At 50.1% G+C, this 21291-nt stretch overlaps 1 pseudogene; it reads left to right on the forward strand.

Annotated features, from left to right (window-relative positions):
• LOC140394979 (N-acetyllactosaminide beta-1,3-N-acetylglucosaminyltransferase 3 pseudogene) overlaps positions 1-20031 on the forward strand; it is a 62119-nt pseudogene extending 42088 nt beyond the window's left edge.
• Positions 20032-21291: the final 1260 nt, after the last annotated feature.

The raw sequence follows: 21291 nt of genomic DNA on the forward strand, positions 1-21291 counted from the left end.
TTTTGATAGACATGTTAAAAGTCATGAGGGGGGGAGACTTCCGGTTGCGGCGATGACCAGCTAAGCCGCACGTTTCGGCACCTCCCGTTTCAACAGACTTTTGGGCTCTTATCGGGAGCCCCAACGGAAATTTTTTGCGGCCAAACCCAGTGTGAGGTGACAAAGGAAGGAGTCCCCCCGGGTGTGGATGGAAAGGAGCGACAGTAGTGGCCAGATTGCGGAGGATCCTTTGGAGCAGCGGCAGAGAAGAGAAGGGAGAAGCAAGATGGCGGCCGAGGGAGCCCAGATGGTATGGGCCCCGGAACAGCAGGAGTTCCTCCGACGATGTGTGGAGGAGCTCAAGAAAGAGGTGCTGGCGCCGATGTTACTGGCAATCGAGGGACTAAAGGAAGCACAAAAGGTCCAGGCGTTGGAGCTCTGTGGAGTGAAGGCAAAGGCAGCCGAGAACGAAGACGAGATACAGGGTCTGGTGGTAAAAACGGAGACGCACGAGGCACTACACAAGAGGTGCAGAGAAAGGCTGGAAGCCCTGGAGAACAGCTCGAGGAGGAAGAACCTACGGATTTTAGGTCTCCCCGAAGGAACAGAGGGAGCTGATGCTGGGGCGTATGTGAGTACGATGCTCCATACTCTAATGGGAGCTGAGGCCCCAACGGGCACCCTGGAAGTGGAGGGAGCGTACCGAGTCCTCGTGAGAAGACCAAAGGCAGGGGAAACACCAAGAGCAATAGTGGTGAAGTTCCATCGCTCCAGGGACAGGGAGATGGTCCTGAGCTGGGCTAAGAAGACACGGAGTAGCAAGTGGGAGAACGCGGTGATACGCGTGTATCAAGACTGGAGTGCGGAGGTGGCGAGAAGGAGGGCGAGTTTCAACCGGGCCAAGGCAGTGCTCCATAGGAAGAAAGTCAAATTTGGGATGCTGCAGCCGGCGAGATTGTGGGTCACACATCAGGGCAAACACCACTACTTCGAGACGGCGGAGGAGGCATGGACATTTATTCAGGAAGAGAAATTGGACTAGACTTGAGAAATTGCCTGGAGAGGGGTAGCAAGGTGGTGGCACAGAAATGTAAAGTGGGGAGAGGGGAGGGCTAATGTATAATAATGTTGGACGGGGAATTTTTCTCCCCCCGATGTGGGGGACATGAAGAAATGTGGGCGCCGGTGGAAAAGGGGACAGGGAAGGGGAATGAGGGAACTGCGCCATTAAGGGCGGGCCCGAGAGGAAGGCGCGGGTATTTTCCCGCGCTATGGAAACTATGGCGGGAAAAAGGGCGCAGGAAGGAAGGGAGCCTCACACGCAGGGAGGTCAAAGGATGAACGGGGGAAGCCGAGGTCAGCCAGAGTTAGCTGACTTCCGGAAGCAATATGGGGGGAGCAATCAAGCAAGAGGGGGATCTGGGGGGGGGGGGGGGGTAGGGAGGGGGGCGAATTAACTGGGTTGCTGCTGCTGAGAGTAAGGGGGAGCTGATACGAGACGAGGTGGTCGGGACGGGATTGCGCCGTCTGGGGGACAGACGGGTGCGTGAGACCTGGTTGAGGAGATGGTTTAAAAAAGGGGATGGCTAGTCGACGAGGGGGGGGGGGGTAAATGGCCCCCCAACCCGGCTGATCACGTGGAATGTGAGAGGTTTAAATGGGCCGATTTAGAGGGCAAGGGTGTTTGCGCACTTAAAGAGATTGAAGGCGGACGTAGTTATGCTCCAGGAGACGCACCTGAAGTTAGCGGATCAGGTTAGACTAAGGAAAGGATGGGTGGGACAGGTATTCCACTCAGGGTTGGACGCAAAAAACAGAGGGGTGGCAATACTGGTGGGGAAACGTGTATCGTTCGAGGCTAAGACCATAGTGGTGGATAGTGGGGGCAGGTATGTGATGGCGAGTGGCAGATTGCAGGGTGAGGCGGTTGTGCTGGTGAACGTATATGCCCCGAACTGGGATGACGCGGGATTCATGAAGCGAATGCTGGGACGTATCCCGGACCTGGAGGTGGGAAACTTGTTAATGGGGGGGGGACTTTAACACAGTGCTTGACCCAGGGCTGGACCGGTCCAGATCCAGGACCGGGAGAAGGCCAGCAGCGGCCAAGGTGCTTAAGGGGTTCATGGAGAAAATGGGGGGAGTAGATCCGTGGAGATTCGCCAGACCGATGGGTAAAGAGTTTTCCTTTTTCTCCCACGTCCACAAGGTATATTCCCGGATAGACTTTTTTGTTTTGGGAAGGGCACTGATCCCGAAAGTGGCAGGAACGGAGTACTCAGCCATAGCCGTTTCAGATCATGCCCCGCATTGGGTGGAGCTGGAACTAGGAGAGGAAAGGGACCAGCGCCCACTCTGGCGATTAGACATGGGACTACTGGCGGACGAGGGGGTATGCGGAAGGGTGAGGGGATGTATCGAAAGATACCTGGAGGTCAATGACGATGGGGAGGTCCATATGGGAGTAGTATGGGAAGCGCTGAAGGCGGTGGTTAGAGGAGAGCTGATTTCCATCAGAGCCCACAAGGGGAAACAAGAGGGTAAAGAAAGAGAGAGAATAGTAGGGGAAATTTTGAGGGTGGATAGGAAGTATGCGGAGGCCCCAGACGAAGGGCTATACAGGGAAAGACGAAGATTACAGACGGAGTTTGACCTGCTGACCACGGGAAAGGCAGAGACACAGTGGAGGAAGGCACAGGGGATACAATATGAATATGGGGAAAAGGCGAGCCGGCTGCTGGCCCAACAACTTCGGAAGAGGGGGGCGGCGAGAGAGATTGGAGGAGTTAGGGACGAAACGGGAAAGATGGAGCAGAGAGCAGGGAAAGTGAACGAGGTGTTCAAGACATTCTATGAGAGGCTGTACAAGTCCCAACCCCCGGAGGGGAAAGAGGGAATGATATACTTTTTGGACCAGCTAGAGTTCCCGAGGGTGGAGGGGCAGGAGGTGGCAGGTCTGGGGGCGAAATTGAGGTTGATGAGGTGATCAAAGGAATTGGGAGCATGCAAGCAGGGAAGGCCCCGGGACCAGATGGGTTCCTGGTGGAATTTTATAGGAAATATATGGACCTGTTGGCCCCGTTTTTGGCGAGAACCTTTAATGAGGCTAAGGAAAGAGGGGCATTACCCCCGACAATGTCGGAGGCGACGATATGGCTAATCCTGAAACGAGACAAAGACCCGCTGCAGTGCGGGTCATACAGGCCCATCTCCCTCCTAAACGTAGACGCCAAACTGCTGGCCAAAGTGATGGTGACAAGGATAGAGGATTGTGTCCCAGGGGTGGTACATGACGACCAGACAGGGTTTGTTAAGGGGAGACAATTGAATGCCAATGTACGAAGGTTGCTGGGGGTGATGATGATGCCCCCACCGGAGGGAGAGGCAGAGATAGTGGTGGCGATGGATGCAGAGAAGGCATTCGATAGGGTAGAGTGGGACTATTTGTGGGAGGTGCTGAAGAGATTTGGGTTCGGGGAGGGGTTCATTAGATGGCTTAGACCCTTGTACGCGGCCCCGGTGGCAAGCGTCGTTACAAACAGGCAAAGATCGGGATACTTTCGATTACATAGGGGTACAAGACAAGGGTGCCCCCTGTCCCCGTTACTGTTCGCGTTGGCAATTGAACCATTGGCCATAGCGCTGAGGGACTCTAAGAAGTGGAGGGGGGTGCTTAGAGGGGGAGAGGAACATCGAGTGTCACTATATGCAGACGATTTGCTGCTATATGTGGCGGACCCGGTAGAGGGGATGCCAGAGGTAATGCAGATACTCAGGGAGTTTGGAGAGTTCTCGGGATACAAATTAAACATGGGAAAGAGCGAACTTTTTGTGATGCACCCCGGGGAACAGGGCAGGGGGATAGATGCTCTGCCGCTGAGGAGAGTAGCAAGGAATGTTCGATACCTGGGGATTCAGGTGGCCAGGAACTGGGGAACCCTACATAAACTTAACCTGACGCGATTGGTAGAGCAGACGGTGGAGGACTTTAAGAGGTGGGATATGGTGCCCCTGTCATTGGCGGGCAGAGTACAGGCGATTAAAATGGTGGTCCTCCCGAGGTTTCTTTTCGTGTTTCAGTGCCTCCCCATCCTGATTACAAAGGCCTTCTTCAAAAAAATAGACAGGAGCATTATGAGCTTTGTGTGGGCGGGAAAGACCCTGAAGGTAAAGAGGGGGTTCCTGCAGCGCAGTAGGGACAGAGGGGGATTGGCACTGCCGAGTCTGAGTGACTATTATTGGGCCGCCAATGTGTCGATGGTCTGTAAGTGGATGAGGGAAGAAGAAGGTGCGGCGTGGAAAAGGTTGGAGACGGCGTCCTGTAAGGGAACAAGCCTAAAAGCTCAGGCGACGGCACCACTACCGTTCTCCCCAAAAAGGTACACCACAAACCCAGTGGTGGTGGCGACCTTGAAGATCTGGGGGCAGTGGAGACGACATAGGGGAGTGAGGAGTGCCTCGGTGTGGTCCCCGATAAGGAATAACCACAGGTTCATCCCGGGGAGGATAGATGGGGGTTTTCAATGTTGGCAGCGAGCAGGAATTAGGAAGCTGAAGGACCTGTTTGTGGACGGGACGTTTGCGAGTTTGGGAGCATTGGAAGAAAAATATAAGTTGCCACCAGGGAATGCTTTCCGATACATGCAAGTGAGGGCATTTACGAGGCAACAGGTGAGGGAATTTCTGCGGCTCCCGACGCAAGGGGTCCAGGATAGAGTGATTTCGGGGGCATGGGTTGGAGAAGGTAAAGTGTCCGAAATATACAGGGAGATGAGAGATGAGGGAGAGGCGATGGTAGAGGAGCTGAAGGGAAAATGGGAAGAGGAGCTGGGGGAAGAGATTGAGGAGGGGCTGTGGGCAGATGCCTTAAGTAGGGTAAATTCCTCGTCCTCGTGTGCCAGGCTTAGCCTGATTCAATTTAAGGTTCTACACAGAGCGCATATGACGGGAGCAAGACTGAGCAGGTTTTTTGGGGTGGAGGACAGGTGTGGGAGGTGCTCGGGAAGCTCGGCGAACCACACTCACATGTTCTGGTCGTGTCCGGCACTGCATGAGTTCTGGGAGGGTGTGGCAAGAGTGATCTCAAAGGTGGTGGGGGTCCGGGTCAAACCAAGCTGAGGGTTGGCTATATTTGGGGTTGCAGAAGAGCCGGGAGTGCAGGAGGCGAAAGAGGCCGACGTCTTGACCTTTGCGTCCCTCGTAGCCCGGCGAAGGATTCTACTTATGTGGAAAGAAGCGAAGCCCCCGGGCGTGGAGGCCTGGATAAACGACATGGCAGGGTTCATAAGACTGGAACGAATAAAATATGCGTTAAGAGGATCAGCTCAGGGGTTCACCAGGCGGTGGCAACCGTTCCTTGACTATCTCGCAGAACGATAATGGAAAAACAGAAGACAGCAGCAGCAACCCAGAGGGGAGGGGGGAGGGGCGGGGGGGGGGGGGGGGGGGGGGGAGAGAGGATTATTCTGTGTTCTTGTTTTTTCTTAGTTAGTTGTTGATATTGGCTTTTTGTTTATTTCTTTTTCCATCTGTTGTTAGTTTAATATATTATTTAAATAATGTTTAAAGTATATTCCTTTATTAAGTTGTAAAAACGGAAAATCTTTGTTTGAAAAACTTCAATAAAATATATATTTTTTAAAAAGTCATGAAGGGGCTGGACGGAGTAGATCGGGAGAAGCGTTTCCCGCGCGTAAAAACGATCGAGAACAAGGGGGTGCAGTTTTAAATGATTGGCAATACAAGCAAATGTGATATGAGATAAAACATTTTTCGCAGAGCAAGTGGTTCTGGTCTGGGAATGCACGGCCTGGAAATCTGGTGGAGGCAGGTTCAGCCAAGGCATCCGAGAGGGCGTTAGATGATTACATGTGCAGGAGTATGGAGAAAAGGCAGGGGAACGGCACTAAGTCGTGATGCTCGCTTGGAGAGCCGATACAGCCACGATGGGCCAAATGGGGTCTTTCTGCACTGTAACAATTCTGTGGTTCTGTGATTTATGGAAATAGAAAACTCATTTCAAAAATCCGAGTGAGATTATACGAGTACGTCTGAGGTTATATTGAATTCGCTAAGTGTCTGGTTGGACTCAGTGCAGCTTGGCAGCTAGACCCTTGTTTAACTCCTCAGATAATGAAGCACTCCATGTCCAAATGCGGCAACACCTGGGCAATACCCAAGCTTTGGCTGACAAGTGGCAAGTTACATTTGCGTCACACAAGTGCCAGGCGATGACCATCTCCTACAAGAGGGGATCTAACCATCGCCCTTTGACATTCAATGTCATTACCATCGCTGAATCCCCCAGAATCAATATCCTGGGGGTTACCATTGATCAGAAGCTGAATTGGATTAGCCACATTAATACTGTGGCGACTAGGGCAGATCAAAGGCTAGGAATCCTATGATGAGTATTTCACCTCCTGACCCCACAAAGCCTGTCCACGATCTACAAGGCACAAGTCCGGAGTGTGATGGAATACTCTCCCCTTGCCTGGATGAGTGCAGCTCCAACAACACTCAAGACACTCGACACCATTCAGGACAAAGCAGTGCGCTTGATTGCTCCTCCTTCCACAAACATTAAATCGCTCCACCACTGACGAACAGTGGCAGCCTGTGTACCATCTACAAGATGCACTGCAGTAACTCACCAAGGTTCCTTAGACAACACCTTCCAAACCCATGACCACTACCATCTAGAAGGACAGGAGGACCAGATACCTGGGAACCCCACTACCTGGAGATTCCCCTCAAAGTCACTCATCACCCTGACTTGGAAATATATTGCTGCTCCTTCACTGTCGCTGGGTCCAAATCCTGGAACCCCCTCCCTAACAGCATTGTGGGTGTGCCTACACTCAAGAGTCTGCAGCCGTTCAAGAAGGCAACTCCTCCACCACCTTCTGAAGGGAACCAGCTATTTCTGATAGGTAAAAGGAACATTGATTAAGCCATTTTGATGTAAATATTTTTAAATGAATTCTATCATAAGACTGCAAATACAGTCTAACTTCAGATTACAAATTGTACAGCTTGCAATAATGCAAACATAGATTTGAAACATCCACAGTAAGCAAATGACACAATTCAATAAAGGTCACAATAAGTTAACATGAATAAAATGAATCTGCCATTGTTCAAAATATGAATAGTACAACAGTCAGCGAATACCAACCTTGATAAAAAGTGTAAGTTACATTCCAACACATAAAAAGCACCCAAAGATGCAACATATTCACATATATGTTGCACATTGAGGATTGACAACTAACCATCCAATCAAATGTATTTGAAACTCACCCAAACCGATCAGTATGACACAGGGGGAGGTACAGATGGTTTCAGATTGATAACATTTTCCTTAAAGATAGAGGTCCGGGCAACCATTTTCCATTCCGGGATCACTCTATACTATTTACCTAACTACTCGCTATCTTTATTTCGTATTTTTATATTTCTACTGTAACTCTAAAGTCTGCGCAAGCTGTTTTGCTTTGAGCAAGAAACCATTACTGTATTTTGAAATTTCAATTTGATTGGAAACCATTAAGTTAATTATATCTCTTAAAGTCTTCTGCTGGCAGGGGCTTTACTGAGAACATTTGATTTGTAACTAACAAAGAACAGCAAGCAGTGTTTAACGAACAAAGCTAATTTATTACCCTACACTGAATTAGATTTGAACATACTACTAAGGAATTAGTTGAGCAAAGATTACACCACACATCTACACTATTAACTAATCTATTAGTTCAACTGTCTCGCAACTACTGTCTTCCTCTCTTCCACTCTCTCCATGTAGCTCCATCTATCTTCTGTTTTCCACAAGTCAAGGAGGTATGTGATATTTATGTGGTTGCTCTAGGGCACCATCTAGTGACTAGAGTAGTAACATTACATTAACCCTTTATGTACTTTACAATATCCATATATTGTGACACTACTCAGTAGATGTGTGAAGAGATCAGTTCAGTCCATGTGAGGGTCATTCAGGAGTCTGGTTACAGCAGGGAAGAAGCTGTGTTTTTGAATGTGTTAGTGCGTGTTCTCAGACTTTTGTATCTCCTGCCCAATGGAAGAGGTTGGAAGAGAGAATAACCCAAGTGGGAGGGGTCTTTGATTATGCTGTCTGCTTTTGCAAGGCAGCGGGAGGTGTAGACAGAGTCAATGGATGGGAGGAGGGTTTGTGTGATGGACTGGGGTGTGTTGATGGCTGCATTGACAGAGGTCAATCATAAGGGAGCACTGCACTGTCAGAGGGCCAGTGCTGAGGGCGTGCTGCCCTGTCAGAGGGTCAGTACTGAGGGCGTGCTCCACTGTCAGAGGGTCAGTACTGAGGGAGTGCTGCACTGTCAGAGGGTCAGTACTGTGGGAGTGCTGCACTGTCAGAGGGTCAGTACTGAGGGAGCGCTGCACTGTCAGAGGGTCAGTACTGAGGGAGTGCTGCACTGTCAGAGGGTCAGTACTGAGGGAGTGCTGCACTCTCGGAGGGTCAGTACTGAGGGAGTGCCGCACTGTCAGAGGGTCAGTACTGAGGGAGCGCTGCACTGTCAGAGCGTCAGTACTAAGGGAGTGTTGCACTTTCAGAGGGTCAGTACTGAGGGAGCGCTGCACTGTCAGAGGGTCAGTACTGAGGGAGTGCTGCACTATCAGAGGGTCAGTACTGAGGGAGTGCTGCACTGTCAGAGGGTCAGTACTGAGGGAGTGCTGCACTGTCAGAGTGAGTGTCTTTTTATTTGATGCTTGCTCTGGAGTTGCCTGCGTTCTTTATCAAATTATGGTTGCTACGTGGGTTATTGTTGTTGCCAGGCTGCGCTACATGCATTAAGTGTGCTGGGGGTGGATGAAATTGTGGCAGCCACTTCATCCACATGCTTCGTGTTCAGGCACGATTTAGTCCCTGGTTGAATGTGTGCTTGAGGTTGGGTTTGTAATACGCTCGCTGGGCTTTGAGACTGAGCTTCGTCCCCATCGTTCTATTGATTATTATTTTGTTTCCCCTTGCTGAGACATTAAAGCAAGGCCCCATCTGAGCTCAGGTGGAATCGTTACATACAATCTCACTCCTTCAAGGAACAGGGGAATTCTCTTTGTGAGATCTTGCTGTATACAAACTGGCTGCAGTGTTTTCAACGTTGCAGCAGTGACTCCGTGGGTAAAATACTTTATTGCTCACCAAAGGGCTTTGGAATGTCTTGAGACTGTGAAAGTCAGTAAATAAATGCAAGCTTTCCCTTTCTACAACAAGAATAGTTGCCTTTGCATGAACCGAGAGAATGGAATAGATCAAGCTGCCAATCTGATCAACAGTGATAACAATAATTGCTTATTGTCACAAGGAGGCTTCAATGAAGTTACTGTGAAAAGCCCCGAGTCGCCACATTCCGGCGCCTGTTTGGGGAGGCAGGTACGGGAATTGAACCCACACTGCTGGCCTTGTTCTGCATTAGATGCCTTCTATTTAGCCCAGTGTGCCAAACCAGTCCCTGATTTAGTTAATGTGGCATGTATGAGCAAATCAAGAATGTGCATCAATTATTCTTGATAATCCTGAAGTAGTTACCTACAGCAGCAGGCAGAAATGAGGGCCGCGTGCCTCATTTAGTGCTGGGAAGGAGAGAGGGCTGGAGAAGGTGGGGGATCTTTGTTTGGAGGGGCAGTTCGCTATGCGCTTTAGGAGACGGGCGGATTTAGGCACCTTCAGGTACAGAGCTGGGTTCAGCCGTTCTTTTCGGCCTTCCCAGTGGTTCAGCGTCCACCTAGTCGGAGCGGATTTTATCCTGCGCATGATTGGTGGAGGGTGGTACGTCCGGGATGTACCGACGAATAGCGGGGGAGGAGTTGGGTTCGATTGAGGGGGTGAAGGCGAAATGGGTGGAGGAGTTGGGGATCGATACTGGAGGAATGCGTATGGTGTGAGGCGTTGAGGAGGGTGAATGCGATACCATCTTGCGTCAGGCTGAGCCCCATTCAGTTGTGCACCTCGAGGTCAAATACACCTTGAGAGGGTCAATTGAGGGGTGCTGTCGAAGATGGTGACAGTTTCTAGTGCACTTCAAAGAATTGGTCACTGCTAGAGTGTAAGGAGAGGAAGAGACTGTGTCTGTTTATCGCAGGGGTCGATTTAATAAAAATCTTTTCCAAAGACAAGGAAATTAAGGTATTTACATTCTATGGATACTTGGTGCTGAGCTCTGAAGAAATCACCGATTCCACCGGTGTCTCATTTCACTGTCCCCGAATATCACATGACTGATAATTCCTCAATAAGGAGGCCTTGTGGGCTGTTTGACTTTGTAGGTCATCACAGTCGAATCCCTTGCCCCGACGGTCATATGCGTCATTTCATTCTGAGAGAGAGGAAGAGAGGGATGAAGAGAGGAGGAGGTACAACGAAGAGTTGAAGATTTACAGCAATGCCTCTATGGTTGCCTCCAAAACAGGTCATCCGTTGCCACAGCAACATTGCAGCACATCGCAAAAACAAAATTAATGGACAGGCAGGCCATTCTACACAAATGTGCTTTGGTAATTGAAGAATTTTTTTTTTGCATTTATATAGCACCCAAAGGATTAGAATCCAAGATGGCGCCGGAGCATGAAATGAAATGAAATGAAAATCGCTTATTGTCACAAGTAGGCTTCAATGAAGTTACTGTGAAAAGCCCCTAGTCGCCACATTCCAGCACCTGTTCGGGGAGGCTGGTACGGGAATCGAACCGTGCTGCTGGCCTGCCTTGTCTGCTTTCAAAGCCAGCGATCTAGCCCTGTGAGCTAACTCTGCGAGCTCTCTCCCCTGTCCCTTTTATTTTATCTCCTAACAGCATTCTGACCTACTAAAACTATTTTCCTCTTATATAATTACTAACAATGTTCTTCTATGTCATGTATTTGCTTTGTTTGGCCCCTTGTTCCTCACTGTAACCAATCACTGTTTGTCGATGTACCATTGTCAATGTTCCCTGTTGATTATTCTTTTGTCTACTATGTACGTACTGTGTACGTTCCCTCGGCCGCAGAAAAATACTTTTCACTGGACTTCGGTACGTATGACAATAAATTAAATCAAATCAATTCAAGTGCTTTACAGACAGTGACGTACCAGTGAAAGGTAGTCATTATTGGAGGAAACGTGGCAGCAAACATGCACACAGCCGGGTCCCACAAGCAGCAATGAGATGATGGGCACACTCCTGATGTTGACTATGTTCCCTTTGCTGTCTTGTGAATCGTACCCAGGAACCTTTCACATCAGCCTAACAGGGAAAGTGGGGTCTCAGCTGAATGACTTGTTCTAAAGATTGCGACTGGCACAGTGCAGAGAACTCCAGTGCACAGAGTGGACCCCCGGATCAATGAGAGGAAGTGAAAATCTTGGGGATCATTTAAGAACCAAGAGGACACTGCAACGAGGAGAGGGCCAAGGCAATTATAGATGGTTGAGCTCAGATGGCCATTATCCACCAGTATCTTTTATTGGGCCCAATCAACTAATTAGAATAAAGCAACAAGTGGACAAATTAAAAGGAGCCCCTCCCTAAGATCAACCGGAGCACAGCCCGAAAAGAATAAAGAAGTAACAGAAACTTAAAAACCATCATAGAATTTACAGTGCAGAAGGAGGCCATTCGGCCCATCGAGTCCGCACCGGCTCTTGGAAAGAGCACCCTACCCAAGGTCAACACCTCCACCCTATCCACATAACCCAGCAACCCCACCCAACACGAAGGGCAATTTTGGACACTAAGGGCAATTTATCATGGCCAATCCACCTTATTACCTGCACATCTTTGGACTGTGGGAGGAAACCGGAGCACCCGGAGGAAACCCACGCACACATGGGGAGGATGTGCAGACTCCGCACAGACAGTGACCCAAGCCGGAATCGAACCTGGGAACCTGGAGCTGTGAAGCAATTACGCTATCCACAATGCTACCGTGCTGCCCCTCAAACCAAGGTGTGAAAATCGGGGTCGATAAATTAGTCCAACCCTTACGGTGCCCACCGAGCACGGAAGGTTTATCCACCTGTAGTTGTTTTAGAACATTTTAGCTCATCATTCAATTAACTTAGTCCATCCATGTGAGAAATAGTGCACTGTGGAAACGTTGGGCAGGATTCTCCGAAATGGAGGCAGAGTGTCCGAGCCGTCGTGAATGCCGTCGCGTTTCACGACGGAGCGAAACAGGCGCGGGCACTACCGATTCTGGCCCCCACAGGGGGCCAGCACAGCGCTGGAGCAGTTCACGCCGCTCCAGCCTCCCTTCCTGGCGCCAACCCACGCATGCGCAGTGGCGCCGCGCCAACCCGCGAATGGGCAGGGGACTTCCTCAACGCGCCGGCCCCGACGCAACATGGCGCAGGGGTTCAGGGGCCGGCCGCGTAATAAAATAGGGCCGGGGCTGGAGAGGCCAGCCCGATCGGTGTGCCCCAATCGCTGGCCAGACCCCATCGGAGGCCCCCCTGGTGAATGAGCCCGCCACCCCCCCCCCACTGTGTGCGCAGAGTTCGCCACGGCTGCGAGCAGGTGTGGATGGTGCTGGCGGGACTCCGCCGTTTCCGCGCGGCCGCTTGGCAAATCAAGGCTGGAGAATCGGTGCCATTTGCGCCGGCGTGTTTGGCGCGGCGCCGGTGGCGGGCCGCTGTCCGCGTGCGGGCCGCTTGGCAAATCAAGGCTGGAGAATAGGCGGCCCGCACGCAGACAGCGGCCCGCCACCGGCGCCGCGCCAAACACACCGGCGCAAATGGCACCGATTCTCCGCTCCTCGGAGAATCGCGTGCCGGCGTCGGGGTGGCGCGGTTGAAGCGATAATCCGGTGCGGGGCTTGGAGATTCCCACCCAGGATCACTGGATTCATGTGAATGACTAAGATACAGATGGCAACATACAGAAGCGCCTTCGGCATTAATTAGGAACTTCAAATGGTTATTGAAGAACAAATATGAATATGTATTCTTGGGGAAATCTGCATACAATGGAGCTGAAGTATTTGCGTGTAAACGTGTCATTAATTTCTCAGGGGTGGGGGAGCAGGAGGGAGAGCTTTGGTGGCATTAGAGGCAGAACGGGGTGGAGGAGTGCAAAGAAAGAGTAAATTATTTGACACCAAACAGGCTCAGTGGGCAGCAGTCTTGCCTCTCGGGCAGAGGTCTGTGGGGGTCAAATTCCACTCAGAATTGTTACGCCGCAGAAAGGAGGCCATTCGGCCCATCGTGTCTGTGCGGCCCTTCAAACAAGCCTTATGGTTCAGTGACCCTCCCTTGCACATTCAATACGTCAAATCAAACCATTGTTTCCATTCAAGTAATCACTCTCTTGAATGCCTCAACTAAACCTGCCTCCACCCACACTTCCAGGCAGCGAATTCCAGGCCCGAACCACACCTGGTGTGAAAAAGGTTGTGCTCACTCCAGAGAGTCGAGTGCAAAATCTGGGCAGATACTCCAGTGCAGGACTCATGGTGTGTGATGTGTTGGGTGTTCTGGATCACAAACAGGTCACCAACACTTGAAGTGGTGCAACTCTATTTTATTACAAGGTTAACTATTTAAACATACTTGAACTGTGGGTAAATACGACACCAGCTTTAACTATAGACCTTTGCCTAGGCCGAACCATTTGATGCACTCAGCAATAGTGAATGTCTGTGTTGCAGGCTGCGAGCTCTGTGCTCTTTGCTGGCTGCTCCCAAGAGCGGGAACTCTGATGCGCCCTGTCTTTATAGTGCGTGTGCTCTCACTGGTGATTGGCTGCGGTGTTGTGTATGTTGATTGGTCCCACTGTGTGTCCATCAGTGTGCGTCTGCACCATGATATACTGGTGTATATTATGACCGTGTGCTGCATTGTTTTTAAAAAAAATCTTTTTATTGGTATTTTCCACATTTATCAACAGTTATATACATTTTCTGCTGCGTTAGTTTATTGCATCATACAGGGAGGTTTATCCTGTCATTCCCATAATTTACTTTATGTACATTTTGCCACCCTCTGGCTCGGCCTGTGGTCCCTTCCACCCCTCCCCTCCCGCCCCTCCCTGTCCACCCCCTCACTCCCCTCCCAGTCCCCCCTCACTCCTTTCCCTGCCCCCTCCCTGCCCCCCTCTCCCCTCCTTCCCGCCTCTCCCTGCCACCCTCTTGTGTCCTCCCCATTTCCCTCCCCCCCTCCCTTTTCTTCCCTCCCCCCTCCCTTTTCTTCCTCTCCCCCCCCCCCCCCGATGACTTCAGCTGTGTTTGCCTTGTGATCAGGGAGGGGGGATTGCCCCCCCACATTGTTCCCTTTTTGTGACTTTCCAGCCTTTCCTCTTTCTCCTCCTCTCCCCCTCCCTCCCCCAGGTTGCACCTCTATGTTTGCTTTCCCCTTGTCCTTCCCACTTTAAAAATGGTATCATTTAGTTCAGAGTTCCAGCGTCTGTCGTCATTCAATATCAATATATTTCCAAATTAATCCCTCCCCTCTTGTATTTTTGATCCTTGATGCAAATGAGACAGAGTTATTTAAAGTGGGGCTGATACAATAGTTAAAGGCAGTTCCGGGTGTGGGCTCGTGTTTGCTTGCAGTAGATTTTTCTTTAGCTCTTTGGGACTTTTCATACCCTGAGGATTCTTAACAATCCTGCACTGATTTTGAATCTGAAATAGTGCGACCGATTCTTCAAAGAGGTAGGAATCCTTTGCTGTTTTGCCACCTATTTGGATTTTCTTTTAGAAAGGGCGATTTTGAGGGAAATTGTGAAATTGTTGCCTAAACCCTCTTCTCTACCCACTCACACACACTCCCTCTATTTCTATCTCTGTAACTCTTCACCTTTTCTTTCTCTCCCAGCCTTTCAATTCTCTTCTCTCAAATCCCCCTCTCCATTTCTTCCTCCCATCTTATTTATTCGTCTCTTCCACATTCTCGTTGCTCTGTCCTTTTCACCGCCGTCTGTCAACCTATTTTTTCACTTCTCTCCACTCTGTCTCTATCCATTCATCTCTGCCTCTGCTTTCCTTTCCTTCCCTCTCTCTTTCTGATGGGGAATATGAAATGACCCGGCGGGGGGTCGGAGAATCTCGCCCCAGATGTTCTGTTAATGTTGCAAATACTGTTACAATTGAATGTGTGCTCTAGTTGTGATTTAGAGCGGCTGATACTAATTGGAGGAAGGTTAGAGAATATATATAGCCACTTTCTACTCGTGGTGGGGGGGGGGACTGTAGAAGGGAAAGATTATCCTTTCTGAATATTTGAGGATTTATGAATATACCAGTGGTTCCAGCTTCCTTTACCAGATGTGTGCTCAACAAAAACTTGCATCAAACCAATTGTCGAAAGGTGTTGGTTGGCCACAGGTTTGGTCATAAACTTGGATTTTGAGGAGTGTCTAGAAAGAGCAAAGCGGTGGACTGTGCTTTGTTTCTGTCGCTGTCTCTGTCTATGTCTCTCTCTCTCTCTCACACACAACACAATTTTTATGTTATAGTGAATCAAATATTGAACCAATTCTCTGGTCTGTGGATAAATGGACACCTGGGGCAAAATTCTCCGGTATCGGCGCGATGTCCGCCGACTGGCGCCCAAAATGGCGCAAATCAGTCAGGCATCGCGCCACCCCAAGGTTGCGGAAAAGGCCTTTGGTGCCCCGCCAGCTGCCGCGGAAATGACATCTCCGGGTGGCGCATGCGCGGGAGCGTCAGCGGCCACTGACGGCATTCCCGTGCATGCGCAGTGGAGGGAGTCTCTTCCGCCTCCGCCATGGTGGAGATCGTGGCGAAGGCGGAAGGGAAAGAGTGCCCCCACGGCACAGGCCCGCCCGCGGATCGGTGGGCCCCGATCGCGGGCCAGGCCACGGTGGGGGCACCCCTGGGGCCAGATTGCCCCGCGCACCCCCCAGGACCCCGGAGGCCGCCCGCGCCGCCGGTAAGGTAGGTGGTTTAGTCTACGCCGGCGGGACAGGCATTTTAGCGGCGGGACTTTGGCCGATCCGGGCTGGAGAATCGCGGGGGGGGGGCCGCCAACTGCCGCGGCGCGATTCCCGCCCCCGCCGAATATCCGGTGGTGGAGAATTCGGCAACAGGCGGGGGCGGGATTCACGCTAGCCCCCGGCGATTCTCCGACCCGGCGGGGGGGTCGGAGAATCTCGTCCCAGATGTTCTGTTAATGTTGCAAATACTGTTACAATTGAATGTGTGATTTAGAACGGCTGATACTAATTGGGGGAAGGTTAGAGAATATATATAGCCACTTTCTACCCGTGGTGGGGGGAGACTGTAGAAGGGAAAGATTATCCTTTCTGAATATTTGAGGATTTGTGAATATACCAGTGGTTCCAGCTTCCTTTACCAGATGTGTGCTCACCAAATTAACATGTACGGTTGGTGTGTTTCAGGACCCTGTGGGAGTCCTGATGTACAGATCTCTAGGGAGATTTTCCAGGGAAGTTCAACCCTTTGGGCAATTTCCATGCTTCCTGGGACCCGCTGTGATGTCTCTTGAGTTAGAGCAAAGGTGTTAGACAATGCGGCGGTACTTAACTAGATAGTGACCCAGGAAATGTTAGATAGATTAAAACCTAGTCTAACTCCTGGGTAACTACACAACGGCCAGCCCCCACCATGCACTACCCTGCCCCAAGCCTCCCCACACACTACCCCCCCTGACTTGATCACCTACTTATCCATCTCATCCACCTCAGTCGCCCTACCCACTAATGCACCTCGTCCCACCTACCAATTCACTCACTCTCTCGCATTCACTCATTTTCAGATTGGACATTTAAACTTGGGGCACATTGTGTTTTAATAAGGATGCGCGATCTGCCTTCTCCGTCCAAGGGATTCTCATTTCTGAGACAGCTGGGTTTGGAACACCTCTGTAGAAAAGTGGAGCAGTATCAGGTCCGGGAAATCCAACATTGTTTTCTGCTCCTCCTAAGATTTGGTTCATTCTCATTTATGGTGCCTGGGGTTAGATGTGGTGGCACCGATTGGCAACTGGCTGGATTTCTGAGTACGAGGGGAAGGGGGATTATTCAGGAGTTTTACCCACCAGGTTGCGCACGCAGAAGCCTCTTTTTTTTTTCGAGAAGGTTCCCGCCCTGGAGTCCACCTGAATGATGGGTTTGGCTCCTTGTCCAGCGGGGAATGGCTTTGGAGGAGAGACCAGCCCCAGGGAGAGTTTGGGATTGGTAGAAGTTAGTGGGAGCGCGGCGTTGGCGAAGTGTCTTTTAGATGGAATCTGCCGCATGTGGGCGCAGATAAAGCAACAGCACTGTCCCCTCAACCAATCGTATTAAAAATTCCCACTCGGGCCACAAGAGGGGGGGCCACCAAGAGAGGGGGTTTAATGGCTAAAAACTGGGTGGATTTGGAGTGGGTGGGATGTTAAAATTGTAAAAAGAAATCTCCAGTTTCATCTCACCCTTCTGTTTTTTTGGGAAGGTAGATCGCTGGGCAGGCCATGCAATAAATATTGATGTAAAATTCAATATTAATTTAAATGTTGTAAAGAAGATACTTGACAGAATCTTTCCCTGTTTTTGAGGGTTAACACTAGCTAACCTGGATCTTTTGGTGGGGGGGGGGGGGGGGGGAAGAGGGTGAATTGAGGGAAGGACCTGGTTCTAGGCCTGAGGAGCAGGAGAGCTTCTTTCTAACCCACCCAACGACCCTGCCTCGACCCTGCCCATCGCCAGACACTCTCCTGACATAATCTTTGTTTTAATTCAATCACCGAACTCTGACATCGTCGGCAAGGTTCATACTTATTGCCTACCCCCCTGTAAATGGTTTTAACTGACTGGCTTGCTTGGCCATTTTAGAAGGCCTGGAGTTGCAGGTAGGTCAGATCGGGGTAAAGACAGCAGATTTCCTTCCCTCTCCGAAAGGGCACTGGTGAATCTGAAGGATTTTTAATGCCGATCTTGTAACTCTGCAGTCAGCATTGCTGAGACCAGCTTTCGATTTCAGATTAATCATTGTAACCATAATTTCTATTCCCTCAGCTCCTGTGGGGGGGATTCAAACTTGTGCCTCCAGATCATTATTCTAAAAACGAAACTTGTCCGAGCACTTTGGGATTCCCTGAAAGGCGCTATATAAATGCAAGTTCTCGCTTTTGTTTCCTTTCATTCACTTTTTTCACCTTTTTTGTTTTTTGTTGCTCTCCGACAGGTAAAGAATGAGAAAATATTTACGGATATTTGAAAAAGCTGCGCTGGTGTGCACAGGCGTACTGGGATTGGTGTTCCTTTTCAGTCATGACCGTCCACCACAACGGATTGATGAAACTCCCACGGAGGTTGTCCAAGCCACCACCGTACGCCACAACAGCAGAGAGAAACGAAAAACGGCTCCCTTGTGCATAGGAAACAAAACCGTCTTGAGTCTGCCAAAATTTGCTGAGGAGCCTCAGCACATCAAAGACTTCCTGATGTACAAACACTGCAGGGAATTTGACCTCCTTCAGAATGCCCCGGGAAAGTGCGGGGGTCGAAATAATTCCCCAAATGTTTTCCTGCTTCTGGTGATCAAATCTAGCCCCTTGAATCACTACCGGCGAGAAATGGTGAGGAGGACCTGGGGGAAAGAGCGAGTGTTCCGAGGGGTCCAGATCAGGACGGTCTTCATCACTGCAGTCTCTCCTGACCAAAAGGAAAGGAAGAAGCTGAATCGGGTATTGGAGTTGGAGAACCAGCAGCATCAAGACATCTTGCAGTGGAATTTCATGGACACCTTCTTCAATCTCACTCTCAAGCAGTACAAACTGATGCAGTGGCTGGATGATTATTGCCCCGGGGCCCAATTCATCTTCAATGGTGATGACGATGTCTTTATCCATAGTGACAATATGGTGGAGTACTTGCAAGACAGAAACGCTTCTCAGCACCTGTACGTGGGATACCTCATTGCTCGGGTGGGCCCTGTCCGGGAAAGGTGGAGCAAGTATTACGTCTCGCAGTTGGTGTCTCAGACCAAGTCCTATCCACCCTATGTAGCCGGAGGGGGCATCCTCATGTCCAGGTTCACATCCATCGCCATCTACCGTGCTGCCCGCGCCATTGAGTTCCTCCCCATTGATGATGTGTTCTTTGGCATGTGTCTGGAGATGGGTGGGCTGGCCCCCCAGTCACACATGGGGTTCCGGGTGAATGGAGTGAAAGGGATGTCTCCCCAGGATGACTCGTTCAACCCATGCTATTACCGTGACATCCTCATGGTACACCGTTTTCAGCCCCACGAGCTGTTGCTAATGTGGGAGGCTGTGCATGACAGCAGCCTGGAGTGTGCTCAATCGCCACAGCAAACTGCTTGACAACAGAAGCAGGTCTCGAGAAGTTAGCAAACGACTGTGGGAGGCACTCAGAACACTGTGAATGGGATATGATCTATTTATTTTAAAAACGTGGAGAATTCAACAGGTTATTACATTTTTCGATTGGCCATGAAGGGAGATATCTTGTTTAATAATTGTCTTGTCACCCTCCTTTTCTTTCCACTACGATTCAGCCTCCCAGTTGCTGAATGCTGGCAGGACCTTGGACCATAAGGAGCGGCAGAGCTCCGTCCACTGTTAACCTTGCCTTGTGTCCTCCCCAAACACACTCATTACAGAATGATCCGGAACTGCCCAAAGTGGACATAATCGGGAAGTGGCCATCCCAGATGGCTACAACTGGGACGGACCAACGCATTTGGCACTGAACGCTTAGTCACACACACACACTCACACAGTCATCGGCGAGAGTTTGAGCCAACATTTTTTATATCTCGTCAATGTTTCTATTGGGTTTACCTCTAATATATATATATATATATATGTATCTTTTTCCCTCCCTCTTGCCCCACCCAAAGCTTGGAGGGTCAGAACCAATGTTGTTTAGTGTTTCACTGAGCACAATGTCTGGAAGTGTCCTTGGATAAGGGACTGAATTAAGGATCTTAAAATCTTAAGGCACATTGACGTTGTAATATGGAGCGAGTGAATGGATGAACGAGAGGGGGTAGCAGAACTGGATGGGCTGAATGGCACCCCCTCATCCTCAATTCTAATAAACAGCTCAAACTCAATTGTGTTCCTTCCTGTTGTCAAAGGTGTTGGTGTAATTCCTCAATTCCTTGTCATTTAAGTTTGGCTGAGTTTTTGCCATCTTTAGACCCTGATACTCATGTCCCAGGCTTCTTCCTGTCCTGTAAAAATCTACTTATATTTTTCCCACTGTTTGTGGAACATTGCTGTTTGGAAGAAAAATCAAACAAATCTGTTCCTCGTTTATTTAAAAAAATGAATTTGTTAAGAACCAACTATTCGCCTGTCAGATTGATTCTGTTCCTACAAGGGATTGGAATTGGATTGGTTTATTGTCACGTGGACCGAGGTACAGTGAAAAGTATTGTTCTGCAAGCAGTTCAGACAGATTATTCCGTACATGAGAAGAAAATACATAGGGCAAACATTAAGTACATAAACACAGGCATCGGGTGAAGCGTACAGGGGTGTAGTACTACATAAACACGGGCATCGGGTGAAGCATACAGTAGAGAAGATGTGTGAAGAGATCATAAAGGAGTTCGGTAACGGGGAAGAAGCTGTTTTTGAATCTGTTAGTGCGTGTTCTCAGACGGGCGGTACGGTAGCGCGGTGGTTCGCACTGTTGCTTCACAGTTCCAGGGTCCCAAGTTTGACTCCCTACTTGGGTCACTGTCTGTCAGTGCGGCGTCTGCACGTTCTCCCCGTATCTGCATGGGTTTCCTTGGGGTGCTCCGGTTTCCTCCCACAAGTCCCGAAAGACGTGCTGTTAGGTGAATCGAGGACGTGGGGAGAGGAAGGGACAAGGAGGGGAGGGGTGGGGAGGGGGAGGGGGAGAGCAGAGGGGAAGGGACGGAGGGGTGGAGGTGAGGGGGCTGGGGAGGGTCTGTGGAGGGGAGGTGGAAGGAGAGGAGGAGGGTGTAGTTAGGGGGAAGTTGGAGAGAGGTTGTAGAGAAGGGGGTGAGGGAGCTTTTAAGAAAGGTAAGGAGGGAGGAAGAGGGGTTTGGGGGGGGGGAAGAGAATTGAAGGAAGGATGTTGGGAGGTCGAGTGGAAGGATGGGATATGAACTATTCGTCCTTGTTTATTTTTATTTGTCTGAAGCACCTTTCCTGGTGCAGCTTCACGCTCCATGTCAGTGGCTCCTGCATGGCTTCAATGAGGTGGCCTCTGAACGCCTCGCCGGCCATTGTGACAACTCTGGGCTTCAAAAGCCGAGCTCCAGGCTGCACCATTTTGTGATGAATGACCACAGCAGTCGATGCTGGCTAGTGGGCCTGCTAACCAACCCTGCATCTCAATG

The sequence above is a fragment of the Scyliorhinus torazame genome, chromosome 18, assembly GCF_047496885.1.
Source record: "Scyliorhinus torazame isolate Kashiwa2021f chromosome 18, sScyTor2.1, whole genome shotgun sequence".
In the NCBI taxonomy this organism is placed as follows: domain Eukaryota; kingdom Metazoa; phylum Chordata; class Chondrichthyes; order Carcharhiniformes; family Scyliorhinidae; genus Scyliorhinus; species Scyliorhinus torazame.